This window comes from Dermacentor silvarum, chromosome 1 (assembly GCF_013339745.2).
Source record: "Dermacentor silvarum isolate Dsil-2018 chromosome 1, BIME_Dsil_1.4, whole genome shotgun sequence".
NCBI classification, from domain to species: domain Eukaryota; kingdom Metazoa; phylum Arthropoda; class Arachnida; order Ixodida; family Ixodidae; genus Dermacentor; species Dermacentor silvarum.
Window position 1 is genome coordinate 187,382,847 of NC_051154.1, and position 25,546 is coordinate 187,408,392.

General features: G+C 46.7%; 1 protein-coding gene across 2 annotated transcripts in view; it reads left to right on the forward strand.

Moving 5' to 3' along the window:
• Positions 1–25,546, forward strand: part of LOC119436531 (ecotropic viral integration site 5 ortholog-like) — a 241,596-nt gene that overhangs the window by 3,599 nt on the left and 212,451 nt on the right. The window contains exon 2 of one of the 2 annotated variants that reach the window (XM_049658398.1): positions 7,636–7,689. The exons of the other annotated variant lie outside the window; for it this stretch is intronic. The gene's annotated coding sequence lies outside the window, so the exon portion shown is untranslated. The remainder of the gene's footprint in view (positions 1–7,635; positions 7,690–25,546) is intronic. 2 annotated transcript variants of the gene reach the window in all.

Genomic DNA, 25,546 nt, shown 5'->3' on the forward strand with positions numbered 1-25,546 from the left:
CACACACACACAATGGACCAGTTCCACGCTTGTGACATCCGATGAAACAGCGGAGCTCTGCAAGCGTGGATGTATATAGCGTAGTGGGTATGACGCTCGCCTTCGGACCATGAATCATCATCATCATCAGCCTGTATTTATGTCCACTGCAGGACGAAGGCCTCTCCCAGCGATCTCCAATTACCCCTGTCTTGCGCTATAGCTGATTCCAACTTGCGCCTGCAGATTTCCTAATTTCATCACCCCACCTAATTTTTCTGCCGACTGTGCTTCCTTCCCTTGGCACCCATTCTTTAACTCTAATGGTACACCGGTTATCTGCCCTACACATTACATTGCCTGCCCAGCTCCATTTTTTTTTCTTCTCTCAACGTCAACTAGAATATCGGCTATCCCCGTTTGCTCTCTGATGCACACCGCTCTCTTCCTGCCTCTTAATTAACGTTAGGCCTAACATTTTTCGTTCCGTCGCTCTTTGTGCGGTCCTGAGAAAGAAATTTACAGAAGAATAAAATTGGGTTGGAGTGCATACGGCAGGCATTGCCAAATCCTGACTGGGAGCTTACCACTGTCGTTGAAAAGAAATGTGTATACAGTCGTTGCATTCTACCGGTGCTAACATATGGGGCAGAAACTTGGAGGTGAACAAAGAAGCTCGAGGACCGTGAGTACCCGGGTTCAAATCTCGCCTCGCCAAGAAAGTTTTTTCTTCTCTCTCTCTCTCTCTCTCTCTCATTTCTCTCTTTCTCTCGCCCATAGCAAGTTGTGTTGCAATCGTCAGTATACAATGCAACCATATGGTTCCCATAAATGCATGTTCTGCAAGCGTGGGTGTATAGCGCAGTGTTAGGAGGAACCACTACGACAGACAGATTACGCTCGGCATATATATAAACAGCTCCGCTGTTAAAAAGTGTATAAGAATTAAGTTGTGACGTTTGTGGTAGGTAAATATAAGCATTGCATGATGTTCCGCGCTGCATAGGATGAAAATTAACACACTTGTACGCATTTCCGATATAGCTGTATATGATTTAATATACGGCGTATGTTGTACCGCTTGACTTAAGCTTCGCTCCATGTATATTCCAACATTTGCGCTGAATCGGCATATTTTTTTTTCCACTTGTTTAAACTTACTGTACTACCGTTAAAAAAAGCAAAAATAAAACTGTACAACTTGGGCACATTTATTTTGCACGTAAAGCCAGCACTTTCGGTTTCACGGGCACCGTGTGGAACTACAACTTTGTCTACATCGTTTCAATGAAACTACGCAGGAACACATTTGTTTCTTCAACATATTCCCCGATGAATTACAAGTCTGAGAGAAAAAAAAAAAAAAGACATTTCACAGAACAAAAAAAGAAAAAAAAAAGGAGGGGGGGGGGGGGGGGCGGCTTGGAACACGGCCTCACACCTTAACTGTATAACCGATTCAGTTTGTAGCATGTGAATCTCCTTCCATTATTTCATCTAGGTATTTTGATATATCCTGAGTGAAATGTTGGAACTGGCGTTGATGCTTATTCTCTTTATATGTTGCGTGCTTCGAGTCAGGTGCACGTTAAATGACCCCAGGTGATCAAAATAATCTGTTGTCCCTTACTACGGCGGCTCCCGTAGCCATGTGCCAGTAGCCCATATGTTGCCTTGAGACATTAAATCATGTCAGTCAAACCAGTTAGGGGCCGCACATTGTAACTATTCATTTTTTCCCGTCTTTTTGCGCATCACCATTGGCTTGCACGAAGTTATTGCCGGGATCGGTCACTCGGTGGCATGAGGGATCGAGGAGGAAGATAAGGAATCCGTACCAAATACAGCTTCGTCCGGCTGCATTGAAAACAAGACGGAAATGGCTCCCTTTTACTCTCAATTTCTCCGTAGCTTCGTGCATGTGAAGTTAACGCTCACGTGTCGCCGAGTCTACAACAACGATGTCGACGCGCTCTGTCGCGCGGCGGCTTCTTTTTCTTAGGTGCATGATCGAGCGCCATACGCTTGTGTGCAGCGCGGGCCGCTTCTGGTGAGCGCTAGAGGCAGGGAGCGATGCCTTCATTTCTCACATATAAGGAAGCTTTTTAATCAAATGTAAACATTCGGCAGGGATCTGCCTGGTTGGGAACAATAACTGAATTAAAGACTGAGAAAAATCCAACCAAAATAAGTTTTGGTTGGAGTGTTTTCAGTATTCACCGAAGCTTGATATATCATCTGGAGGACACTATTGGAACGCTTACACAAATAAGGCAAGAGCGTGCTGAGACGGCTTGTCGCCCCGAAATTCGCCTATCTCTCCATGTAAAGGGAAACAGAATAAAATGTTTAAATCGTGTCTCCGATGCCTATTTGCAGACCTGAGTTAGAGTAATCGTGACATGCGAAGCTCCGTAGTGAGTTATGTTTTTATTTAACGTATAGCCGTGGCCAGATCCAGTCCTGCACTGTAATAAATTCAATGTTTGTGTCCAGCGCACCCGGCACCATGCAGGTCGGTCGCACGCTCTGTTGTCAACAATCACGTCATTTTAAGGCGAAATCCTTACATGGCTCATGGGTCGAAAAACGGATGACTGTCCGGGCGTTATGGCACCAAAATTCAAGTGACCTCTTATACACATTAAAGAAACTTTTATCACGAGTAGAAGCAAGTTCGAAATGACTATGGAAGCTACGAACATAGCTACATTTGGTGACGCATGCGCCAGTGAGCCATCAATTTCTTTATCAATAAAAGAGCTCGTTTACCTCTGTTTGCGTTGAACGGACAACCTTCTGAATAATCAGTGCGGTCACAATAGTGTCTGCGTGTGGTTTTCCCGGTTTTGTTCATATTTGCCGAGCAATGTACACGTGTCTTATGGCGTTTTGAGAAGTATAAGTGCGCCTGCGAGAACTGGAAGCAAATCTGTTGTTGAAAGTTAGCGCTGTGTGTTTGTCTAACGTGCCGTTTCCGTGTCCCTCTCATTCTGCCTGTGCTACAAGAAAGTAAACGAACGAAAAAGAGAAAGCCACGACCGTTCTAGCGTGCCATTAACCACGCAGTGGCGATGTATAGGCGACCGAAAAAAAAAAAAAGAACAATTAAAGAGAAAAGCAAGTAAAGAGAAAACAAATAGTGGGAAGTAACAACGTATTCGAATGAGAATGTCAAAGTAATTTAACGAATGTCTCGTGAGCGCGCAGGCTTTCGCCTTCATCCTATTTAGCGTAATTACGCTAAAGTGGCTGTAACGTTTTGGTTATCTCCTAGCTCTTGAAGAATATTTCTAAAGGCGTTTTATGCTGTTCCCAAGAAATTAAGTACTCGCTGCGATGCATTATTGCTGTGTTCTAGCAGCAGTGCAACAAAATGTGGCAGTCGTTGTAAAACGTAGCGCTGAAATTTAATTCTGGGATTTTATGAGCCAAAACCATGATCTGATTATGAGGCCCGCCGTAGTGGCCGGTAGACTCCGGGTTAATATTGACCAGCTGGGGTTTCTTACCGTGCACCCAATACACGGTACGTGGGCGTTTTCACATTTCGCCCCCATCAAAATGCGGCCGCCGTGGCCCGGATTCGATCCCGCGACCTCATGCTTAGCAGCGCAACGCCATTGCCACTAAGCGACCGCGGCGGGTCTCAAATGTATACCGTTAGGTATTGGAGCAGCAGTGTTTAATGTACATGCATGATGCAAGCCGAACGTGCTAACAAAACTAAAAAAAAAAAAAAAACCTAAAAAAATAAACTAAAAAAAAAAAAATAAGACGGCAGATCCCACGCCCTGTGGGAATCGATGTTATGCGAAGCAGTGTGCTGGGAGCCTACCAAGTTAACGAAGCGACCAGTGGCCGTATTCTGAAACGTTCCCCTAGGCGAAATTTCTTTTTTAGCTTTCAGGCGTGCGCTGATTAGCTGTTTTAGCAAAATTGGATGAGCTGATTAGGTGGTTGAGCCCGACGTCATTCAATTTTGCTCAACCAGCCAATCAGCGCGCACGCCTGAAAGCGAAAAAAGAAATTTCGCCTAGGGGGAACGTTTCAGAATACGGCCCCATGAGAGCACCAAGACGTAGACGGCTTTTTCATGACCTACATGACATGCATGCATTAACATTCACGTCATGAGTCCTCAGGAGTCCCTTTAGCAGCGCCTAGGACACCTTAATGTGAAAGCCTTAGCCATGCTCATGACTATAACTTCGACCATTGACCTTTAGCATTTTCCTTCACTTAGTACCACATCCGAACCCATTCCATTGATTTTTGAGTGCTAATCTTTTTTCGCTGAGAAAGTGTCATTTTTGCTGAGTCATGGTCATGACTATGGCTTCTACCACCATCCTTTAGTGTATCCTTCACTTATTACCCACGTCAGAAACCATTTCAGTGGTTTCTGAGTGTTAATGTTTTTTCGCTGAGAAATTGTCATTTTTACTGAGTCATGGTCATGACTATGGCTTCTACCACCATCCTTTAGTGCATCCTTCTCTCATTACCCACGTCAGAACCCATTTCAGTGGTTTTTGAGTGTTAATGTTTTTTCGCAGGGTCATTGTCATATTAGGCGACTGTTTTATGACCTACATGACACGCGTGTCATGCCCTATCATTTACGTTCGTCCTACACTGTTGGCATACTATGCCAATTTTGGTACCTGTATACCAAGTTAACGAAACGACCATGAAAGCACCAACACGTAGGCAGCTGTTTCATGACCTACATGACACACATGTTATGATATTCATGTCATGACCTATCCTTTATGTTCGTCATCCACTCTTCTCATAGTATGGCAATTTTGATAAATACCAAGTTAACGATACGACCATGAGAGCACCAAGACGTAGGCGGCTAGATAGATAGATAGATAGATAGATAGATAGATAGATAGATAGATAGATAGATAGATAGATAGATAGATAGATAGATAGATAGATACTGTCAAAGTGACAAATGTTCGCCAAGAAATGCTTCGCATTTAATAAATAAAGCATGCAAATATTGTTGGCTGAAGGCCAAGTCCGAGGCCCCGCGGAACTATAGTGCCCATCTCTTCCCCTCTTTTTCTCTTCGCCCCTTTATCCCCTTTCCCCAGTGCAGGGTAGCAAACCGGCAAGCGTTGACGTTTGGCCTTGTTGGTAAGGCATAGTACATAGGATTGTTTAAGCGCATTGACAACGAGGCCAAGCAAGTGGACAAGCAGTGAAGCGCTAGTACACTATTGTGCATGTCCACTCGCTTGTGCTCTTTGTCAATGCGCCTGAACGATCCTGAGCATAACAAACCGCACGTGTGTCTGATTATTCTCCCTGCCTTTCCTTGCTTCTCTCTCTCTCTCACTTCCACGTCAGTATGAAGCTTATCCCTTTTCCGTATAAAAATTGACGTTTTAGGAGACATCGTTTCACTTCCATAAGAGAGTTTCAATACTAGAAAATTGACCGACCCACAGTTGAGCGCTTTCGTTTACATTTTGATGTGTACCGCCGACCGCTCGTTGACAGGCCTTCGGTTATCAAATGATTGGAACCAATATATAGCAGAAGGACGCGCAAAAAATAGTCACAAAGTCTATAAAGTTACGTAGTGGTGTGCCACAGTACGTGCTGACATGCTTAGGAAAATTAAACTTGATTAATTCCATTATGCCACTAGCCATGAACCCCCCGTCACGAAGGATTCCACTTAGCCCCTTCACGTTAGTGGTTTCGGCGTCCGTCGTAGACACAAGAAATACTATGAACACTGGATTTTTGTGCCAGAGTTCTTCCTTTTCTTCTGCAACAGGGTAAAAACATGTGTCTGTTGCAGAGAAAAATTCGGAGACGACTCATGGAAGGCGAAAAACGTTCACTCAGCCAGAAGCGTAGGGACCGGCCCCCTTCCAGGGGCGCCGGGATTCGAATCAGATGAGCATTAACTGGTCAGAAGTCGAGATAAGTAAAAGACGTTTAGAGTATTGGTGGAAAAAAAAAAAACAAAGAAAAAAAAAAAAAAAACGTTGGGAATGGATGGTGGCAGGATCGTCACAGGCATGACAACGTTACAAAATAAAGCAGACAGGCAGAGTGCTAGATTATAATACGGAACCACATAAGTATATTGGGTTAGCCAACTAATTTTAGCCAAGCTGTTCAAAAATAGAAAGAAAAAAAATTGAAGAAACATGGTGTAAGACGCCGTTTTCAGACCTATATGGTGTTAGGTCGTCAGAGCTCTGACGACCGCACACCGTAGGTCTTATAATTGCATCTTGCACCGTGTTTTTTTTTATCTTTTTTTTTTTCGTTGAACAGCTTGGCTAAAGTTAGCTGGGACGCCCTGTATAGCTCACAAAGGATAGTGACTATTTGTCTCCACCGCGATTGAAAGGAGATGCCGATAAAGATCATCATCATCATTTGTGGTGCGCGCCTGACCATTGACGTCACGAGAAGCGGCTCTCTCTAAGTGGCCGGTCCAGTTTCGGTTTTGGTACGGTGTTTATGGCTTAATTGAAATTAAAATTTTAACGATATTATGCGTTAGAGGAGGTGGACGGAAATCCAAAACAGCCGCTTCCGTAACATCCGGGCTGTTTTAGTTAAAACAGCAATAATTAGATGATAAACTACCGAGTCATTGCAGTGTGCGTTGTTGAGTGACATTGGTACATATTTAGATGGTGGGGAACGAACGCAAAATTGACAGGGACGAGGGAGGACACAGGAAAGCACCTGTCTTGTGTCCTCCCTCGTCCTTGACAATTTTTTTGCTCCTTCTCACCATTCGCTAGGTTAAATAAGCCAAAATATAAAGCAGAAAAGCGAATCATTGCTATATTTATATTACATCCTCGGCTCTGTGGCAGTACATGTCGACGGGTCTTTGAACCTGCACGGTTTACGACGTCACAGTTTGCAAGTGCGAGAAAGGGGGGGGGGGGGGGGGGGGATAGACGCGATAAGAGCCATATGAGCGCGCGTAATACGAGAACAACTCTGTGCCTCGTTCTGCCTCTGCTAGGACTACTTTCGTTTATAACTCGCGTACACTACTGCGCACTGAAATGACTTTCCAAGGAGCTGACCTTAGCGAAGAGAGAATTCGTGGCACTGGCCGTGTGCATGGGTTTATTTATTTGAAATCATTGGTTGTAAACAGGAAAGTGACATACTTCGTATTATTTGTTTCGCTCAGGGAGGACCGCGTGTCGTAAAGTGAACACAAAATGTTTGCTTTTCTTTGTATCCTTGGTGTACCTGATCATAAACTCGCTGAAACGCTCTTCTCCCCCTTATGCCGCGTGATGTTGTGTGCAGAGGGACGAGCTAGCCAAGGTGGTGAAAAGGCTGCTGTTGTAACGAGTCCCTCTTACAAATAGTAGTTGATCGTCAGTGATAGAGCAGAGATCTGTTGCTACGTCGGCGATATCTACTGCGGACTTTCTATTCTTTTCTTAATCTCTCTCCCCCCTTTCCCTTCCACCAGTGTAGGGTAGCCAACCGGGCTCAGTCCTGGTTAACCTCCCTGCCTTTCATTAAATCGTTTTTCTCTCTCTCTCTAGTATGCGTATATTTTTTTTTATTTAGCAGCTGGGATTTTATTAATTTTCACGCAGGAGGTCTCTCAAAAAGCAACTGACTTAAAATTATTTTCTGCAGTGCAACCTTGGACATCCGCTTGCTTCGTTCGCACGCAGAACAGAGAGACCGAAGGTGAGATGGCACAGATTATTCGTTGCTGTCGGTGATGAAACGTCTCACCTACTCCGTGCAGTGCAGCTAAGCGCTCGTGTCAGCCAGTCAATTACGAGAGTCGGCTGTGCGTTCTGAAAAGGGAAAGGGGGGCTCGCGTGTGGTACGTGCGCCACTGATATCCTTTTCTTAAGCTTCTATCCAGTCGGCGTCGCGCAGAGGGCGATCTGTGGCGGGCAGTGGAGGAGCCCTTCTTCTGGTTCTCGATATCCTGGTCGGCTGACGCGACCCGTAGCATTCGTTTTTTCTCAAGCGAGGATAAATTTTCTATTAAGCGTGCTTCTGCATGCTCGGGAATAAAGCCCTTTTACTCGGGATTTGTGCTCGAGTCGATCAGTAGAACGCGCTTCGTGTCAGTTTTGCGTCTCCCAAGCTGAGTTCAGATTGTTCAGCCGAAGGCGCCTGCTCCTCGCGGTCTGTATTTGCTATCCGGTATTGGCACACTGGCTTGCCTGTGTCATGGGTAAGTGTGTCGAGGCCTGTACCTACGTCTCTGCTATCGTTAGTCGGCACGGTTCCTCTCGCTATGGTCGTGCTCGCACTATTTAATGGGCTCGAGGACCAGCGCGCAAGTGCACCGACACCATATCCTTTATCCATTTTTCGTGGACGTACTTTCACGCCGGAATGAAATGCGAACACGAGAAAACAAACTAGATGGCGCATATTTTTTAACACATTCACCAATGTCTGCAACACTGCGACTTATCCACAGACGCTTTTTTTTTTTTTTTGGAGCTACAATTAACACAATAAGCACCCGGATCGGCCACGGTCGCATATAGAACTCTCATGTAACTGAGGCGTTTCTGCTTTGTTTCTTGCCGTTCGCGTTACATTCTTGCGTGGTAGTACGTAAAAAGGTATAACATAGTTATTACAGAGAGAAAGAGAAAGAAATGCAGGGATATAACCAGGTTGCACCTGGTTTGCTACCCTACACTGGGGGAAGAGGAAAAAATAATCACAGTTTCGTTCGAAAGGTGATCGCATTAATATCAAAATATTAGAGAATTACACGAAGTAAGCTTCGTAGTTTTATAGACCGTATAATTTGCACTAAAGTTCGCTTACTAACTAAACAGGGGTAATGTTACGCGCCTAAAGTCTAACATGAACAAATTAAACTCGATGAGCGGGGGGCACGCATGCTTGTTCCAAAGCGAAAGTTTCGTGCTGCTGCTCGCTTCGCCTTTTCAACTGTGCCGCGTCTCCAAAGTTTAAATCACGTAACCCACAACGCTATAGCGCGCGGGGAGACAGCGCACATGCAGCCATATCAGCATCTCGGCTCATCTTGCATGTTCTTCCGGAGTACCCCACTACGGCGTGCCTCATAATCATATCGTGGTTTTGGCATGCAAGACCCCAGAATTTATATTTAATCTTGCATGTTCTTCGACCTGGCAACCGTAGCTGATTACCTTCAACCATGCCTCCAACACACGGCGTAGGTGTCGCGTGTACGCTCGGCCACGCGGGCAGCCACGGCCGGGATAGAGGAGATCGACGCGCTCTCTCCTCCTCTAGCCCGCCTATGCATGGGGCAACGCTATGGGCAGCGACATGGAGAAAGGAAAAAAAATAGGAACGAGATAAAATTGAGGCCCTTTTCCTGATTTGAATTCTGAGAGCTTGGACGACTGTGTGTGTAGACACTGCATGGTCCTGGGCAATGGGCTATTCAGTATCCCAGGAGTACAATTCTCGGGAATAAATGCCACGTTTCTGCCAGCACTTAGTAGTCTCTGTGTCTCGCTACCGTTCACGAGCGATGCGGCCATCTCAGCCGCTCACGACAGGCTGGCTGCACTCTTCTTGCTGTTCTGTCTCGCCGAGCTCTTCGCCCCTGTTCTGTGGCCGTTGAAAAGGCGCTACCGGTGATCGCCTGCGCCCGAGTTTCGGCGAAGACCAGAAAGGCGGAGATATTTGGCCCGTAGCCAACGCGCAGGCGTGCAGGCACTCTTTGCCTCCAAACGGGGTGGCTCCCCGCCCGATCCACGCAGTGACCGCGGAGAGGGCGTCGTCCATCAGCGGCGCCAGCAGTCCCGCAGCAGCTGTTGTCTCTGCTGCCGGTGGCCGCTGGCGGCGACGGGTACAAATGGTGCCGTGCGCGGCTCCCGTTCCTTTCGTCCGTGCCACACGGTTGTCCCCCGGTGGACCGCGCCGTAATCATTCGCCGCCTTCCTCGGTGCGCAATGCACTGCGCTGTTGCGTTTCTATTATCCTTGCATTTGGTCATCCGCCTCCAGTATTCTTTGTTTGATTTCGTTTTCGTGAGTTCTCTCTCTCTCTCTCTCTCTCTCTCTCTCTCGCTTTTTTGTGGCAGCATGGTCGCTGATATATGTTCGCTGTTCTTTTGTTTCAGCACTTTCTTCTCCCGTGTTCTTGCAATGCACAGAAGGTCGTCTTCGACCGCTACGCTATTGCCTGTTCTGGTCTATATACTTCCACCGTAGTTCTGGGCCTCCGGCCACGGCGGCCGCATTTCGATGGGGGCGAAATGCAAAAACACCCGTGTACTTAGATTTAGGTGTACGTTAAAGAACCCCAGATGGTCCAAATTTCCGGAGCCCCCCACTACGGCGTGCTTCATAACCAGATCGTGGTTTTGGCACGTAAAACCTCATAATTTAATTTTTAGTTCTGGTCCTCAAAATACATGCGCAGACGCCGTCACCTTCAACGAGGTTGAAGCAGATGATGAGAAGGTGGCCTGATGACAGGATAACGACGGCGACTTAATGATAACGAGAAGGACGGTCACAGCAAACCCATGCACTTCCTAGCTTTAACTGCTGTCGTAGTAAGATCACGGTATCAGTTGTTTGGCTGACAAACCATGCGCGCATCGCGAAAATTAGACGCCAGCGGTGTGTCATCTGCGCACTCGCGAAACTCGCCTACGAAGCTCGTCTACGGGAATCGCGTAACGATTTAGCGCGCTGTGTGCTTCTTAATAGGTTACCCGTAAAACGAGCAATCGCAGGGAATTGTGGGGTGCGACGGCATCGGTGGCATGCCCGGCGCACGTGTTTTTCTACGCGGTTTTAACTGTCAATCGTGCGAAGCTTTCCGTCCGCTTTGTCGACCATAAATGTCGTACCATTCATGCAGCTGATTTCTAGGTTTCAGTTCACTCTGGGCGCGACGATGACGAGCCAAGAAAGGCAAGGATACCCTTTTATTCAGAAAGGAACTCTGGTTTTCGTTTCGGCGGCCATCTTGTTTTTGCCAGGTTTAGCTCTATACATTTGCCGTTGCTTGGACGCAGCGTCACTGACTGCTCTGCCTGCGGGTCAGTCAGACAGGTGAAGAAGTTATCGTTATCCGTTAATTTATCAAGCGTATAGGAGCATTACTTAGAAAATCGGGTGCTGAGGCGATGGCTACAGCGGTGCATGCTCCTCTGTGATCGTAGCTAAAAACCGATATCGTCGGTATAACGGCGCAGCTAGCGCTGAAAATGATAACTTTGCGCGCTGTCGACGGCATTTCTCGGTCGAAACTCTAGGTTGATTTGAAGTAGTACGTAGTTAGACGTTCTCGCATTTTTGTCAACAATGGCCGTATCGCCGTCATATTACGGCTGCGCATTATCTCTATCTGTGCTGAAGGAGCTAGGGAGGGCTATAGTTGGTTACGAGTATTATGTATGTATCTCGCTGTGGTCCCGCTTAAATTCGCGCCGTAAAACCTCGTCTCATAATACCTCTATATGTGCATGCGAGTACTGAAACAGTTCTGGTTGCCTGAGTCAATGTTAGAGAAAGAATTATCTTGAGGAATCATTCTGTGTCGGCCCTTACACAGATAATCGCCGCCTGATAAGTGGCACTGTACGTTCATTTTCTTTTTGTTCACGGATGGTGTCTGCCTTGTTACAGTTTTGGAAGTTGCAGCCATTCCTCTGATGCTTGTGCACAGCTGACTCAGCAAGGGTTGCTGCAAGGCAGTAGTTACATATGCGTTCACCTTTAACGCTTGAATTTGAGCAGCCAACGGCTGAACAGCCGACGATGGTTTTGCTAGGCACCTGCAACCGGGTAATCTTCGAGTGGGGCAAAGTCGGACTGCAAGCGCAAGTGGCTTAGTCAGCTATATATATAAGGCGTTGCCCTGCTTGGCACGAGCTCGCGGGATCGAATCCCGGCCGCGGCAGCGGCATTTCGATGGAGGCGAAATGCGAAAACGCCCCTGTGCTTGCGTTGTAGTGCCTATTAAAGAACCCCATGTGGCCAAATTATTCCGGAGCCCTCCACTATGGCGTGCTCCATAATCAGGGCTTTTTTTGGCATGTAAAACCCCAGAAAGAAGAACGAACTGCAAGCGCATCAATGGACTTCAACGGCGAAGCGGTGGCGGCGGCTGCGCTGACTCGAACCGGAAACAGCTAGCAGACGGTGCATCCCACAATCCCTCGCTATTTTACGGGTCACCTATTTGAGTTTCTTAAGGGACATGACGATCTCAGCGCCAGAGTTCCCTCTAGTAATTATTGTAGGGAACTCTATGCTATCCATGGCAGCGTTAGAACGTATACGGCATGTAATTAAAGTTGTACCGTGTACGTATATATAATGCAGAGCGTGGAAAAGCTTGCCTCAGGATGAACGCTGACTATAGAGAGCATCGTGAACGCTCAACTTTTCCAGGTGTGATTCCTCCGCTCGCTAGGCCATATATGATCCGGAACGGCTGTCAGTATGGAAAACTTGAGCGAAGGGGCCTCTATAGGGACCGCGCAGTGAACGATGGGACCGGAAAATGGTTGGTGTAACGGTAAAATACGGGATGACGCAGTGTAGATTTAAAAAGCAAATGAGTGATAATCTACGCAATTGAGATTAGGAGGAAGAAATGGAGTTGGGCAGGTCATTCAATGCGCTGAGTAGATAACCTGGTGGTCTGTCAGGGTAACAGACTGAATGTAAAAGGAAGAGAAACGAAATCAAGGGCGGCGGAGGATTGGATCGCGTGACGACATTCAGCAATTTACAGAGATTGGATACGGAGTCGGTTGGCGCAAGATAAGATTGAGGATATATGGTAGGGGCCTTTGCCCTGCAGTGGATATAAAATAGGCTTATGACGACAGTATACTCTTTAAGTATACATTCTTGTCCTGTTGCCACATTAGATATATGTACGTGGTATAATTTGTTACGAATCAACTTAAATGGCCACTTGGGACCCTCGCTCCTTAAAATCTTTTCCAGTCGAATAAAGTTACATATATATATATATATATATATATATATATATATATATATCTCCACCGACCGAAACTGTTGGGTAAATAAACCTAAGATAACCGCAAAGTTGTGCTTCTCATATATATATATATATATATATATATATATATATATATATATATATATATATATAAAACAAAAGTTCCTTTTTCTCCTAGGTACGGAGATGCGTTGTTAGGCCCCCTAGCTACTCCCTCTCTTTTATTTCACCCTTAAGCCCTTATTGCCTCTTGTGATACATATATACATTCATTGGTCTCTACCTCTTTCGTGCACTCTTATCTTTCTGTCCGTGTGCACTCTGCCGGGCTGCTGACATCCTCCTCATTGCAGTGACGTATTGTCTACTAATGGCGTCATCTACTTTGTTCGTGCGGTATTCCTCAAGCTACACCGACCCTCCCCCCCCCCCCCCCCTTCCCTCCCCGCCCTCTCAGCGTTTAGGGCTCTATATCCTCCGCTCTTGAGCGCCTCAATTCCGCCTCATATTGCGCGGAGGATAGGTCCACACATTCCTCTTTGGCCTCTTTGGCTGTCGGTGTTGAGCCTCTCGTAAGCTCGGGGGGCCATCCTCTATAGCCATTTGGCGCTCCCCGTTGTATGTCTCAGCTGTCAGGCTATAACGTCACTGTCTATACCTCTCAGTGCATCTTTCGATTTGCTGGAATCTCGCAGTATTGTTATATCTTTGTCGCTGCTCTAGCTTTTCTTTCTTTTTCTTTTTTTTTTCCTTCGTTTTCTTGTGGCATAGTTATAAATTCGAGAGGATGCGAGGCGGCCCAACATGTCCGGGCTCTTATTCGTCTTCTTTAGGCGTAACGTCGGCTTTGCGCTTCTCCCTTTTCAGTATTTTCAGCGTGATGCGCTTCGGCGACGAATTCGCTGTCTTTTGAGGACGCATCAAGCAAGGGTATACAACAGATGCGCGAATGAAGCACTGAATAACGCATAAAGAAATTGGGGCAGGGGGGGGGGGAGGGCAAGTTTGACAGGAGGATTTACGCAGCCGGGATACATTTACGTGCTACTAACAATAATATATTTAGCTGCCACAGCGCACGAGCGTGTGTGCGTGTTTGAGTGACTGGGAGTGAAAGACCTTTCGTTCGACTGTTCAACACTCGCATTAATTAAAAGAACTGCACAGCGAGGAGCAGGAGGAGTAGTAGGAGGGGTGTTGCTTGCATCAGGCGGACCTATAGCCTTGCAAACATTGCTGGCAATTGCTCCGTCTGAACGCCACCTATCAACCGCAGTACGGTCTGAAACACATTGCAGTACAACTAACAACACCAGGTGCCAAAAACAAGTTGACTCAGGGTCCAATAAGTTGCGCGCTTTCCGAACCACGACGATCCACACGGCTTACCATTCACTTCCCAACCCTGTGTCACGGAGGAACTTCAGGAGGAGTCGAATCACCTCCCTCCTATATAATATCCAATGCCCTAGCGGGAACAAAATGCCACTTGCATTTTAGTGTAGTGTCGCCTTGCGCTTGTGTCCACCTAATAATTTCTTACGTTCTGCTTTATATTCGGGACACTTTAGTATATAATGTTCAATGTCACCAAGAGCTTGACAATGCACACACGACGACGATGATGGACTAAGTCCTGTCTTGCACCGCCAAGCTGTAGTTTTCGCTGACTCTGTGCGGATGCGATAAAGAAGAGCGGCCTCAGTTCTGTTAATTCACATTATCGCACAAGGTTGATGCGGTGGAGACCACAACGAACGGAATTGTGTGGCTTAAGATGATCTTCTTCATGTCTATTTGTGTGTCCTGGAGAGCCTTCTTTGTGGGCTTCAATTGCAGCGCTTTGCGCGCCAGACTGTAAGCGGCCTCGTTGCCTGCTACGCCGATACGGGAAGATGCCCACTGGAACACGATGCTAAATCCCACTTTGTGAAGAACGGTCCATGCATGGTTCATGCTGAAGATAGTTGAGAGAAAAATGTTGTTACTCGTTGCCCAATTATGAAAACCTACATGTAAAGCTACAGCAATCACTCAGAGTTCCGCCACTTGTCGTTAGGTAGGCGCAAAATTGTAGCTCAGGATAACCACATGATTTTATTGTAGCTCAATTACGTGCCATCCCACCAGCGGCATTGTTGTCTTTTCTACCGCTTTCTTTTTCATTTGCATGCCTTTATTGAGAGTGTAAGGGCCGATGGTGATGTAAGTCTTCCTTTCGCTCGATTCTCTTGTTTCTTTATCATCCACCGTTCACAGCTGGCCGATCTCGGTGACAACGTGATCGGAGCGCCGCTCGACCACTGACGAAGCGCGAAGAGGAATAGCATTGAAATGTAATCATGACATTATCTAGGTCAAGCTTATCTTACATTTAACCCGCATCTGTATATTATTATGCGGTCTAATTACTGTGCTTTTTCTATGCTTTTCTTGTCTTCCTATAGCCATCTCAGCTGCACTATTGACGCGGAAATTACTTGCAATGCACTACAGATCAAATGACCAATTGATTATCAAAACACTATAGTAGTTGACATGTCAGTTCCCCCGGGGTGTATATGTTTGCGGAATCGAAGGCGGCCAGTCATTCTGCGCACATATTCATTTGGTATAAGAATGTAATCCGTCCCCAGAATGTGCTAACGAATACACCGGCGTTCCGCTCAGTTCTGTCTTATACGCTAGCGAAACTTTTTTAGAAAAAGTAGAAAACCGCATGCACTTTTTGGCGACGGATGTATCGAAACAGTGGTCTGTACTCTCGGATATTCCTGCTAAACATGCGTTCCTATTGAGCGCTGCTCCGCTTCATTTCCGCAAATGAAACATGTGCCCTGAAGTAGGCAACGAGTGGTAATGAATGAAATCTTTTCAATGAACTAATTGTGCATTGTTTTCGGTCGTGCAAGTAGTGTACGCCTCTTCAAATCATCTGAATCGGCGGGATTCCGCTATCTGTTACGGACCATTTCTTTAATAATCCGAAGAAAAAAAAAGTGCTATTATGTCCTTGTGCCCACCAAATGAGCGGCCTACTTTGCGCAGGTGTTACGAGTTCCTCGATAACCTACAGCTAATTTATGCCATTAAATTGTCTGCCGTCTGTGCGTGGATTCTTCCGCGTATACAGCACTGTGGGTAGACGAGAGCGGCGTTGCTGCTGCAGCGCGCGTTCTTCAGACGTGCTTTGAGTGCTTGGCGTCGTCCTGGTGCACTTGCAATGCCTTTTTGTCGCATGTGAATGCTAATGAATGTGCCCGGCACAATCTTTGTTAAGTGCTTCAGCGCGAGGGATAGTTCCGCGGCCGCTCGCGCCAAGCGTGCGTGCCTGTGTGCAGGCGTCTGCGAGAGCATGTCTGCGACCAACTGCATGGTTGATGCAGTAACCGGCGTCTTATCGTTAGAAAATGATTGTTTTAGAGAGCGCATAGAGAGAGACTGGAGAAGGAGAGATGTGGTCAGGGCGTCTGGAGCTTGCTCTATAGTGCTTGTTGATACGTGCGCACCATGATACGGCTGCAAGGGAGAGCTTGGAAGCGTTCAACACCAGGAAGTTTGGATTAGAACGGAGCGACGAATCCAGGCTGTTCTTGCACGCAGCCGAAGTTGCTGTATGTTCTTTTATACGAATGTGGTGAGATAGTACGTACGTCGCGAAAGCCCTGTAGTGACTTAAGAATGGGTAGCAAGGATCTATAACCATGATGCCGTCAACGCGAGCCGGATATCATACCAATTACGCCACGTGGGACCTTTTAATTGTTTCTTTATCACAGGGATGCAAAGACTAAGCTCTTACGCCAGCGCGAAGTGAAATGTGTCAAAGTAAGCACAACAAATAATAAACAACGAAGAGCGTACTTCAGCAATCGTTACATAGAGCAGTGTTGTTGGTCGTTTAGTGGAGACGGGGCGGGGCGCTTGCTTCTTGAAAATGGCTTCGTGAAATCGTTTTGCAAAATCGAAGAGCAGTCGTACGTCCTCCTGCTATATGAGACGTCACTTTCTGTGGGCCAAATTAAAAGGGAAATCGAAGTATTGAAGGTATCTCGCGATATAAATGCATAGAAAAAGTGGCGTCTCGGGAGTGGCCTTTTTTGGACTTGGAAGTATAAAACTTTGCGCATTACAACTAGTATTCGTACCCGACCACTGCTATGACTCGCCTCGGTGGCTTAGTGTCTACGGTATAATGCATGGCTTAGCACGAGATCACGAGTTGTATTTCCGACCGTGGTGGTTGCAGAATTAGGCGCACGTGCAATGCATGAACCCTTCAGTGCCCAAAATTAACCGAGCTGTGCATGCTCTACGGCGTCTCTCAGACCAGGCGTTGCTTTTGGACGTTGAAATCAACCGGTCAATCAATCATGCACTACTGTGTGAGCCGGGTTATTGTATCCATGCTTCTTTGTGATATGAAATAAAAACCTCAAATTATGCTACAACTGAAGAAGACAGTATGCAGCATGTGTACGAGACCCGCCTCATCCCGCAATTAAAAGTTATAAAGGTACACCGTATGGCGCTGTTGTCACCTGTGACCAAAACAACGCGGCAGAGAGATGGTAACAGTGCGATTACAAGGAAATTCGCCAAGTGCTGCTAGTGTAACAGGTGGCGTAGGCGCAGTTATTCGCACTCAGTTCCCCGCATTTTCATGCTAGAGTAGCGAATGCCCAGTTTTATTGCGATAGCAATTATATGGACACTTCAACCGGATTTCTGCCGTTGGCGTCGGCATCGCCGTGAGGTTCCGTATAGATAAAATCTTCGCCGCGCGCCGTATGCCCGAGCGGAAGCGTGCGGGGACGCGCGCTATCACGGATAGCGAACGCACTCAATCTCCCACGCGCAAGCAAGGAAGCGGGAAGCCAGCGCCGGAGGGAGCGGGGGGGGGGGGGGGGGGGGCACTTCTCTGCCAACAACCGCGCTCGTCGCTCGCCCGCACCGTCTCTTATCTCCACACGACTCTGACCTTTGTATGCGCTGTGCATTCGCCGCTCAGTTTCCGTTGAAGCGATAGACCGCACGTACCTTCGCCCGCTGCGGCGTATGCGCTTGCTGCCAGCGTTTTCACAGTCGTTGTCTGCAGTCATTCAGTGTGATCTATTCATGTTTGTTTGTGCGTGCTCACACCACGCTTGTTCATTCAGTTAGTAATAGTCGGGCCACATTTTCCAACGCACGCTACACATGCAATGCTGCCCGGATCGGCAGTGCAGCGCTACAGGTGTGTCTCTCCGCACGCGCTGCCTACGGGAAGCGCTTCTCATCAACACCACCGTTTCACACGCGTCTTCTCGTGGTCATCGAGTCTCTCTTCATGTCGGTCTACTTACGCCGCAGCACACCTGCTTACTTAATCAGCTCATGCTTACTACAATTCATATTGCTACCAAAGCCGCTCACCTTACTTCGTATGGCATTGCTGTGTTGCTATCGCATTCATTGCTTCGCCCTTAGGGTGAAACTGTGACATTTTTTGTGTGTGTCTATATTTGCGAGGAATCGACGAACGAGTCGCTGCTTTTCATTCGCGTTTACGTTTGAGCTGGGTCAATTTTGTTGAAGGATTAACCTGTAGCTTTATCTTTAGCACACATGTAGTGGAGCGAGGAATTCGCCGTTTCTTTCTTTCTTTTCTGAAGACAAGGTTGTCTTTGGCGACTTCAGATCGATTCGGGTTTCGGTGGGATCTTAGTATCTGGTCACCTTCGTCTCGTCAAATTAGATGAATGCACGTAGGAGAACAAAAAACCTGTCAGAATGAAATTTGGAACGTAAAAGACGCACCCTGTTAGCGTATAGAGCTATGTACGGAGCAGTAATAATGCGTAATTAGTCCAAAAAGGCGGAAATAAAACCCATATGCGCTCGTTCAAACTGCGCGCGCCTAGAACCGAAACCGTAAGTGTGGCTTTACTCTACGAAAAGTATGGGTCGATCTCGAAGGTATAGTGCAATCTAAAGAACAAACCACACTAATCCGCCCAAAAAGCCCTTGCCTTTATTTGATGTCAAGTGCTGTTGACTCGCCTTCTTAGATAATTGACAGGCTCACTCTCGTGACAAAAGCTCACCCGCCGTCGCATCCTCCACATCTACGCCACGGGACTGCTTGGTCATTTTGTTGCTGTTGCAATGTGCTGCATGACTACTTTCTTATACCCACTCTACGAACCGCATTTTGCAGTTTAAGCTGACGACCGGCTTTTATCACCAACATTTTGTGAAGTGTCACGTTTATTACGCAAAAATTAATTCCCTTGTTTTACGTGCAAAAACCCTGACCTGACAATAAGGTATGCCGTAGTGGCGGACTCCGGATTAATTTTGGCCACCTGAGGTTCTTTAACGTGTGCACCCAGTGCACGCGGTACTTGGAGATGTTTTTGCATTTCGGCGCCATCTAAATGCGGCCGCCGCGGCCAGGATTTGATCCCTCGGGCTTAGCAGCGCAACACCAAAGCGACTACGCCACCACGGCGGGTGCTTCATTACGTATAACACTGTAGGCGAGGCGGAGTGATATGCACGAAAGAAATACCAACGTCGGGCTTTTGCAACGCCTCGCGCGGCCCTTTTATGTCGTCGGTATAGAATTGTTCAGAATAACTGCATTCCCTTCCAGCCCGTCGCTGGGGCGACACCCAACGACACGCCGTTCCTCTCAGTTGCCGCTTTTACGGGGTATATATATATATATATATATATATATATATATATATATATATATAGTGTGTACCGCTGGATGGACGGCCCCGCGGCACGCATTCAGATACTCTGTAGTCGATAAGGTGGCGAGATATCCGCCGATGTAAGAAGAGGCGCCTGCATGCGTCATCACATCCCCCCTTACTGCGCAGACAGCGCGCCGGTCGACCATTGCTGAAGGTCGTTCCTCTCAGAAGAACTTCGTTTGATGCGCGCGGAACGCCGTGAATATCCGCCCAAGCACTGCTGTTTCTTTTGTGTGCGGGCGGATTTCATTATTTTCCCTTCTTGACCTCTTTGGCGTGTACATGCAAGCTCATAAACTCCTGAATGTGCAGATGTGCTGTCTCAGAAGAACGTTGCTGAGCGCACGAGGATGCGGGTTCGATTCCCGGCAGCAGCGACCGCATTATGGTGGGGGCTGACTGAAAAAAAAAAAAAAAAAAAGAAATCGTGTGTAATTAGATTTAGGGGCACGTCAGAGAATTCCAGGTGGTCCAAATTAATCCGGAGCCCTTCATTGCGGCGTTCCTCATAGCCCACCATGCCACCCAGATTCGGGACATTAAACCCCATAGTTTACAGATTTTCTTCTTGTAGCGCAAAAAAAAAAAAAAAAAAAACACGTCCGTGTGTTTTATTGCGCTACAAGAAGAAAGTCTGCAAGCGTGTTACACCAACAAGCACAAATGTCTACGCTGATGGACATAATTTCCCACAGTTTAATTTAGAAGAGCATAGCGGCGAGACCTAGTTTAGCGCATCAGGTTGAATAACAATAATATTTTATTTTATTTGACTGCGCAGAACAGTAATCGTGCCAGGAAACCGACTTTGAGCATCCGTAACGTCGTGCTGTAGTGTAATTAACGCTCAAAGTGCACACTTTAGATCTTTCTCATGGGCAGGCTCAGAGAGACACGATGGTAAGATTGGGCATGGAAAGTCGGTGTACTGAGGACGAGATTTGCAAAGATTAAAACTAATTGGGTAATGAGCATAACCATGACTATTTGGTACATTGGCCTTTTGTATTGACACGATAAAAATGAGATGTTGGGGGTCGATTGCGGCGCCGGCTACTGCTTTTCTCACGAAGAGTTAATGTTTTATCTTATATGCTTGTCTGATATTCTTGTATACATGTATCGTATGCATTGACTGATTCGTGGCTGGCTGATGTGAGGTCGTTCGCAGCGTCTCTCTAACAAAGACCCACATGTCACTCAAGGAAGTGTCACGCTATTTTCGTCGTCATCGTACCGTTAACTATTTCGCGCCGTGAGTGGCTAAAGTATTTCAGAAGTGCCCAAGTATACGCGCGTCCTTTCAAAGCCAAGCTTTCTTTGCGAACCCTCCCGGACATTCCGGACCGTGGCTGCTGGGTGCTGCTGCTGTCTTGCCGAACAAAACTACTGTCTTGCAGGGGGAAAAAAGATAAAGTAAAATTGAGGTACGAGCTCGATGGTGAGATCGAACCCAGCACATCAGCCCCATGCTCTAACCGTTAGGTCACAACCGCACGTGTACTTCGGTCGTGCCAACGCCAGCTAGTTCTTCGAGGTGATCTCCGCGTGTGTCACATTCACGGGTGCGCGAGAGAGGACATGTTTCCTTTAGGCCAGAGATGCAGGAATGAATGAAACGGGTAAATTTAGAGCATTTGATTAACCGCTTCACCCCCAAAGCTTCGCTTCATGTAGATTCTAAGGTGTGCGTTGTTTTGTTGTTTTATTTTTCTTCTTCTCTTTGCATTCCTTTACTTTCAGACATTTCTATGGTTGATATATATATATATATATATATATATATATATATATATATTGTGCGGAGAACAAATCATGAGACTGCAAATTTCTTAGTTTTTACCTCTTGCTCCACGTATGACGGTATATAGTCAAGGCTGGGTTGTTGAAGCCTAATAAAATAAAAAGCATTTCAGAACAACGACAAGTTTGGTTGTAATGGTAAAGCTAGGTAGTACGGTCATTGACTTGCGCAGCTTCGAAGCTTGATAAGAAGTATCGGGCACAAGTACGCAACTGGATGACGTATGCGGCTGCTTCCTGTGTCGTGGAAAGAAGTTTTATATACTGCGCCGGAAAAGCGGGATTTGTTTGCGCCCATTCCTGTATCATCCGTGTCTATATACAGTGCGCGCTGGCCTCGCATGCCCCGTATTCGCATCTGTCGCTGCCAGATTTCGCCATGTTACGTTGTGGTGAATTTTACTGCGTCGGGGCTCACTCGATATATTGTTACCGGCAGAAGAAGAAAAGAAAGAAAGAGAAAGGAATGCATAAGAATGAAGCTGACCGTATATGATTTTTTTTAAATTATTCTTTCATTTTCTCAAGTATAATGAGAAGAAACTGCAGTCACTGCGCCGTACCGATCTCACCAGCTCCGTGCAGTGCAGGGCTTGCGTTCCAGACTCGCACGGAGGCGACCCATGTCTTTCGCTGCACTGCATGGTGTTCTCAACCAACAGGCGCATATTTACCACATATGAACTAACCAACAGTAGTCAGTGGATTGAGTTTGAAGATTGATTGTTACGAATCAAAACGAAAGATTTCTATGGGCGTTTACATAACCGCCTGGCAAAATGAGGAAAGCGGGAAAAGATGACAAAAAAATAGGGCAGAAGAACAATTTATTATGTATAGGTAACACAGAAATAGTGGTTCGGATGAATATTTTCTAGTTGTAAGTAAGTCAGTGTCCCGAAGAAATGAGGGTAGGAAATATAAAGCTTGTTGTTGCATTAAAGGACAAGCCAAGGGGCCTATAGTATTCTTACTAGCTGTAGTTTTAGAAATTGAGGCCCATTCTACTTAAATAGCAAGTCTTTTCGTATCTGTATAAGCTGGACATTCAATACGCGTTTATTCTGTTTCTAGCGTGTCACACTTATCGCAGTGAGGATTGATGGTTATATAGGCCAAGGATGGTGTGACCTCAAGCTCAAGCTGACGAGGATGCTGACGTGGAAGTGTTGAAATTAAGGCGGGATCAAATAATTGGTGAGATATGATTGAGCGTCAAGCTCTCTATATTGTTGTTGTTGCCTCAAAACATGACTATATATGTCGATTCACACCTACGCTGCTGCTGCTTCTTTGTGTGTGTCCTCTTCTTGGCCAGTGAGCGATTTGCCAACCACGTGAAGCTGGGGGAGAAAAATGCTTTCTCTGCATTGCTTAAGTCTACCGGCAGAGAGAAGCACGTCTCGCCCTTCTTCGCCCTTAGTATAGGTGCCATCACCAGGCCTTCGCTGGAGACATCTCTATCTGCGTTTCCTACAGCGTGCCGAGAAGCACGCTGCGTCGTGCGCAGCCCGCTCTGCGGTACGCCCGTTGCTTCGCTTCTGTCAAGGGCAATGAAGTCAGTCTGGAAAACGTGCGAGCAGTGATTCGGTGTGTGCAATTGATTGGTCGTCTCTGGCCTATATAGCGCTATCGAAACCCTAAAGTGACGCCGAGCCGTCTTGAAGTTGCCAGAAGCCTATAGACTGTGACTGCGTTGGCACGCGTGACGCCTCCCGCCGTGAAATCGAAATTAGTATCGTATATATACATACTATCGCGATGCGGTCAACATTGCATGCGTTGATTCCAGCAGAGCCTCAGTTGTCGCTCGACGTTCTTTCTTTCCGCGCGGCGGGCGTGTGCCGTTGCGTAAAAGCCACCAAGCACCGTGAAAGCGTTGCCGCCACCGTGTGCCGATAATTTGCGTTACCACCGGTGGGCGTTGCGTTGCCGTATTTTCCCTTTCGCGCGCGCACCACTACACACGCGCCTCAAGAGCGGCCACTCGAGTTCGCTATAAGCTACAGCTGCGCCGGCATTCCTGTTCCGGTCACGTTCCGTTGACCAAGGTGACTCACGCAGTCGGCCGGCGCTGACTGTGGAATACGCGGCTGCTTGATGAGAAAGGAAGCTGACATAACGCGGCAGACCCGGTGTGTGCCGTGGTTGCCCTTGGGCAGAGGCGGTCGCCTTGGGCGCTGCTGACTCAACTGTGCCGCTCATGGCGCGAGTGGCACTCGACCTGTTCGGCGGGGCTGCAGTGCTGACGTGTTTCAAGCTTCGTATTTGCAATGTTATATAAGAAGTCACTACAGCCATCCCTCACTCACCGCGGCCATGCTGGAAAACAACGGCGATCTTACGTGACTCGAGCATGAACTTGGGATATAGGACGTATCGTCGGTAGGTTTAGGCACCCCGTGTTTGCAATTGCTTCCACGCCACGTTTGCCAGAGCCGGCGACATACGCAGGATTCATTGTCGGACGTATAGTATAGCTAGCGTTTTCAGGCTGCGATTAAGCTGTGATAGCCGTGAAGCAAATCAATCTTTAATGCTAATCATTCTTTGGCTTGTTCCAGGCACTTCGTGGCTCTTCAAAACGTACCACTGCATTTCGCGTGCGTCACGTTGGAAAGCAACAAGTTGCTTATGAAAGCGAGAGGGCAGAAAGCAGTTTCTCGCAATCTTCGCTCGTGACAGCTAGCCCTTAGAGACGGCCCACATTCCCCAGTCGTATACCATCGTAGGAGCTAACGCTACGGAGACGCTGTACGATATTGCGCCGTTTCGTGGATCGGCCCTGGTCGTAACGAAACAGGTTGCAATGTTTCTTCGCCGGAGTTAAAAAAAAAAAAAAAAAAAAACACGTCGCCATGTCGTCGTCTAGCTGCTGAAGCCACGCACTCTCGCGTCACACACAGAATTGCTGGCCTTACACAGGCACGTTGGTTCAGGCGTTAACGCTCTGCAAATCGAAACGAAGCTTCTTCATGTACAGTACCTCATGGTATTGAAAAAGGCATTGTTTTTGCATGGAACAAGGTGTAGTTATGGAAGCGATGTGTGGAGTGCACATTAAGAACCCCAGGTAGTGAAAATTAATCAGATGGTCAGAATTAATCAACATTGACTGCGGCGTGCCTCATAATTAAATCATAGTTCTGATACGTAAAACCCATTAGTTTATAGTTTTAATTTAACGGCGGGACGCATGCAATTCACTTACTGGGGACCATGTAGAAAGTGATAAAAGTCCCGATTAATAATTTTCAGAAATAAAGATTTGAGAGCATCAGTCTCAGTCAGATTGGCTAACATCAGCCAATCTGTTTTTAAAAAATATATTAAGAAATGACGGTGCAAAATACGCTTAAAAGACTTGCGTTGTTAAGGTGTCAAGTGTCTGATGACCGAACACCGTAGGTTTTAAAGCCGTATCTGGCAAGTCTGTTTTTTTTTTTTTTTTTTTTTTTTTTTTTTTTTTTTTTCAACAGCTTGGCTAACGTTAGCTGGGACATCCTATATAAGGCATTCGCTTTCTGTTCATGTCCCCAGTGCACGTTGTGAGTCGGCATTTCGGTTTCGGTGGGGTACTTCTCTCTTTTTTTTTTTCATGTGTAGGAGGGCAGGGCAATGTCGCGGCGTTTGTTTAACTTCCAATAGTTTTTTTTTTAATTATTGTTTGCACAGCAGCAATTTTATTTACAGGTGCAGAGTTGTGACCGTGTTCAACTGCGTTTTCCCGTGAGCATGATAATATTGTCGGCGTAAAACTGGATGGAAGATGCATGGAATGGGGACTTGGGGGTCATTTCTTAATCTTTCTTTCTTGTTAATAAACATTTTACTCGCAAATCTGTTTTCATTTACTTAGCCTATGTGAATGACTTATTATCGTTTTTTTCATTTTCTGCAATTGAAAAGTGCGGATTTCGGCGCTCTTTGGCCAAATCTGGCCCTTGCGCCAATAAACACTATAAATTATCATCAAAAATGCTGATTGTGTTTTTTCTTTCTTTCTTTTTCTTTTTTTATGGCTAAAACGTCCC